This window comes from Photinus pyralis, unplaced genomic scaffold (genome assembly GCF_008802855.1).
Source record: "Photinus pyralis isolate 1611_PpyrPB1 unplaced genomic scaffold, Ppyr1.3 Ppyr1.4_LG6, whole genome shotgun sequence".
NCBI lineage: Eukaryota > Metazoa > Arthropoda > Insecta > Coleoptera > Lampyridae > Photinus > Photinus pyralis.
Genome location: NW_022170663.1, coordinates 39,288,451 through 39,293,619, shown reverse-complemented (window position 1 = coordinate 39,293,619; position 5,169 = coordinate 39,288,451).

Here is a 5,169-nt window from a genome sequence, read left to right as displayed (position 1 = left end):
ATCGTTATTTATGCACCAAGATCGTTAGGAAATCGTTGGGGCATTATTTCAATGCCCAAGACATGAATAATTTGATGCATTTTTGTTAACTACGAGTATATATAAAATATATTTGGTAAGATTAAGAGGCTTCTATACCAGCGCAAAAACCCTATTTAAAAGTGTTTCGCGCTGCGCCTGTTTATTAAGGATCCTCAGATCCTTTATAGTTTTGTATTGTCGTCCGTCCGTCCGTGTGCGCTCTAACTCTTTTTAAAAGTGTCCGATTGTGTTGAAATTTGGTGTACGGGTACTTTGGACATTAAGGACGGGCGCTATTGATTTTCAGGAAGCTGGTCCAACAGGAACAAAAGTTATAGGACTTGGAGCGAATCGGGAACAGGAAAAACTGCGAACTCAATGTAATAGAAATCAACATATTTCATTCCCTTGGTCATGTATCGAGTTCGGACTTTCGCTAGATTATCCCCTATGACTCTTAGAAGTGTAACAATTCAATATAACTCTTCTCTGTAGTCTAGGTCAAACGTTTTAGAGCAAAATGTACCCAAAATTATTCTTTACACATGAATTTAGAGTTGTAAAAGCTTTCAAACGCATTATCTTGATGCTGAAAGAGTTGATAACGTGTACGTTTGATAACCGCATGTGTGTGATTCAAAAATGTTAAATTATTTTTCTGAGGCCACATGGATTTTGATCAAAATATGTCAAAATCGTTATTTATGCACCAAGATGGTTGAGAAAAAGACCAGAGCATTATATCAATGACCAAAACATGAATTTGATCTATTTTTGGCGACCACATGGATTTTGATCAAAACATGTCAAAATCGTTATTTATGCACCAAGATCGTTGGGAAAACGACTAGGGTCATTATCTCAATGCCCAAAACATGAATTTGATGAATTTTTGGCGACCACGTGGATTTTGATCAAAACATGTAAAAATTGTTATTTATGCACCAAGATCGTTGGGAAAACGACTAGGGGCTTTATCTCAATACCCAAGACACGAATTTGATGCATTTTTGGTGACCACGTGGATTTTAATCAAAACAAGTCAAAATCGTTATTTATGCAACAAGATCGTTGGGAAAAAAACCAAGAGCATTATCTCAATGCCCAAGACATGAATTTGGTGCATTTTTGTTAACTATAAAATGTATTTTGTAAGATTAAAATAAATTGTCGTTAAAAGTGATTGTAATACTGAGGATCCTTCGATATTTCGTTGTATCGGTTTATTCTTAAAGGAAATGTAATATTGCTAAAATTCAGTGATTATGGTGTTTATAAAGGTGAGATCTAGGATTGTATCTAATTGTATTTTAAATATTAACTTCAAATCATACGATACAGAGCGATAAAGATTTGCTATTTTAGACAATATTCAAAGGGCCGTAGATCTTAAACCAAAAAAATAGTAGCAAAACAAATTCGATATAATCCTAGCTTTAACCTTCCTATGGTAAAATCCATTCACAGCAATTAAAAAAAGTTTAATATATACCAGTAAACAGACACGGCCCGGGACGCTGCAATTGTAAAATTCTAGTAAAATTTTATTAGGAAAGTGCTGCCACGTCTTGCGGAATTCAAACTTAAGTTACGTGTTACCGCCCATTTGATAAAAGGAGGAGTTTATTCTTATCTTTCCAACATAATTTTAAATCTATCGGAGTTCTTAGCAAAATAATTTTCTTTGAGTTTTAACATGAACCCTTTAGGAAAGTAGGCACTGTAGATGCTTACTAATACAGGTACAACAATTGAAGCACGACATCTCCTATCTCTGTGAATAGACGCTATAATGCAACAAAATATTATCCCCGATTTTCCGTCTGTCTGTCCGTTCATTTGTCTGTCTACGCACAGTAAAACTTTGGTCTTAGATCACCTATCGATTGCAGGTTGTCGCTGTACCGTTGCTTAGGCTGCGTTATAGTTGTGCGAAGTACCAACAACCATTTGTGAAATTAAAGTTTTAGGTGCTACCCTATATTTTTTTAATTCAGCACTCTATATATCTTAACGTTAATTGTGTTTCATTCTTTTTTCTGAATACGTTGCTGTATCACAACACAATCTAAATTTTTTTTGTATTTTAGCTATGAACCAAAAATAAAAACCTTATTTTTTAAGGTTTTTAAATTGTAGACCATGGATTCACGGAGATTTATCCTAAGGTCTTTTTCCTGATTGCATTTATGTATCACAACCTATACTTTTTTAAATTCCGAGCGCACGGAAAAACGCTAGGAAAAACGTGATTTCTGAAATATTTCATCCAGTTACACAGAAACTACAAGAGCTATCTATTCCATTAAAACGGCGTTGAAGTCCCTAGCGCTTGGAATAAACTTCATTTTATGTTCATGTGACAAATACCTACTTTTCTTTTTATTAGGGGTCGCACACAAAATTTGTCAAATGTTGCATCGAAAACTTCGACATGCGGACAGCTATGTGATTTATTCAATATTTTCACATTTAACATTAGCATAAGTATTAATAAAACAGGCGAAGTTTTTTAAAAAAGAATTAGGTATGTTGATAGTTGAAACCTGATGCAAATTTTGTTCCCTACAACTGCAAGACATCGATTTTATTCAAAGACAGAAAACAGTAATAGTAATAATTCACCATTGACAACTCCGACTGTACTTTTCTTACATAAAAATTCAATAAACTCTTTTATGATGCAAATGCGAAGGACGATTTGAATTTAATAAGGGCCCCCTTTATGTACGAAGTTTATATCAAATTTTTAAATCTAATTTCACGGAATTGAATTATGTGGGAACGGAAATGCTATTTGGAATATTATTTCAGCGACTATTTCGATTGGTCAATGGGTAAATCAATCCTGTTCTAGAACTTATTATGGTTCACGCTATAATTTTTAGTTAATCTTAACTGTCGTGTTTTATTATACGAACGCAATTTCTCCGTTTTTGTAAGTTGTGCAAAAAGCGCGCCTCGCTTGACAAACTTAAATGGTAGATTATCCAGAATTTATGGCAAACACTTGATGAAACCCTAATATACATAACAGAACACTGCAAATGCTTCTACCATTCACTAAATGGGGGCGAAATAAAAGCGAGTATCATTTTTCTTTCGATATATTTTTCTGATAATTAATGGGATTTTGGTTCTCTTTGACCAGGATAAAAAAAATTAAGATAAAGAAATTATCCTGCCAAGTTGTAAGAGGTGCATGTTGGAATTAAGTGTTTACTTGTGCTAATGTCTCATTTGTCATTATTTATAGGTATCCTAACCAGCATCATTTACTTCATTCTATATTTCCTGCAGTAAAGATGTATACGTAACGCCGTAACGGGGATAACAATAAACCACAAAGTGAGAATATTGTAGCGCTGATAGGAAGATTCGCCACCGCAAATTCGGACCCGGAATATTTGCACACAGGTAAAGTCGCCCGAGGGAGTTTCGCTGTCTGAATATATGCCCCGGAGTCGTTCGCGGAAATGTCGCTCTCGGAAGATTCGTCTCCGGAAATTTGGCCATGGAGAATTGGCTTCCTCAGGAACTAGCTCAAAGAAAAGTTCACTTCGAGGAAAGTTGGACCTTAACGGATTCACCCTCTGAAATAATTACTATGTACAATTTTTTTAATGTTAAATGTAGGTTAACACTGGGTGCCGTTTATATATCTCGGTAAATAAGGACGGTATACCACATTGTAGAGTCGAGTTTATGCTTTCTCCCAATCGTCCGATCGCTCACTCGCTCGATGGACGCATGTTCATCGATTTAAAAGAAAATGGATGGACCGAATTGGCAATGTAGGCCAAAAAATAAGGAAGGCCGTTATGACACATCCGTTAGTTATGAACCGAAAGTTGTTCTGCGCATGCGCAATCCGATTTTGTAATTTGTTAAGATATTTAAACTTTGGTTTCAATGAAATTTTGTATGTAGGAATCTCGAATAAAAGTAGTTCTAGTGTTTGCATATTCAAATAATGCCTTTATCCAAGAACAAGTCCCGCCAGGTCGCGGGTCTCCGTTCAAAAACTCGACGCTAACCAAGATGCCGCCCGCGCCATCCATTGAAGTCCGGTTCTGAAGGGGTCAGAATGAGAGAGATCGGCTTTTGCTATTTAAACATTTAAACATTAATTTTATCTCTCATTGTATTCTAATTAAAGATCTCAACGAAAGGAACCGTTTTCTACCAACTACTGCTCTTCTTTCTGTCCTCTACTACGGGGTGGAGGGAGGGGGGGGAATGGAACTAGTTTTCTCCTTCATGGTACTGTAATGAAAGGTCTCAACGAAAGGAATTAATTTCTACCAACCATAACCCTCCTCCTCGACCTCTTATCGTGATCGGGTATATTCCCTTATACCTCAAGAACAGATTGTCGGAAGAGGGTACTCACGAAGAGCGATTGAGACGTCTGCAAGAAATACATCCATTAGTGATGTCAAATCAAAAGCTTTATTTATTTGTTTAAACACACACCATACAGAATAAGAAAATTCAAATTAGGTACATGGTACTGGGGCTCTCAACATACATTAGAGCTTATGATCTAATTTGATTAACTATTACATTTAGGGGATCGTGAAAAAAGTCGATATCATTCACTGAGGAGAACTTATTTAAAGTGATTAGCATCCTAATAAGTGGGGAAGTTGTGTTGGTAACTGCAAAATAGTATTACTTTTCCTTGCCTTAACAAGTGGTATTTTCAGCTTAATTTCTTGAAGCAATTCAGAAGACTCAGGGGAAGACTTTAACAGATTATGTAAAATTTTGAAGAAAAAAATTGTGGATGCAATGAACCGTCAGCTTTAATTTAATATTCGCCATTAACTGCAAGGCAGTGGCCTAACCTATCATGAAAAGCTTGAAATGAATATTCTGGGAGAAATTGCTGCAGCACTTGCTAGTTTCGTTTTGTCTTTTAATAGGAAACGTATACTTTCACTTGTTTTATTTTGATGTAGGATCTCTAGATTAATGTTATTGATGTAATCTAATTACATATTAAAAAGTTTTTAAATTGTGGCCTAATGAAGTACATTGCTATTTAAATTCAATTGTTTTTCGTAACTTATTTGTTTTCTGAAATAAAAACAACTGAATGCTTCCTTATTATGGAAAATAAAATGTTAAAACAATTTTTGCATA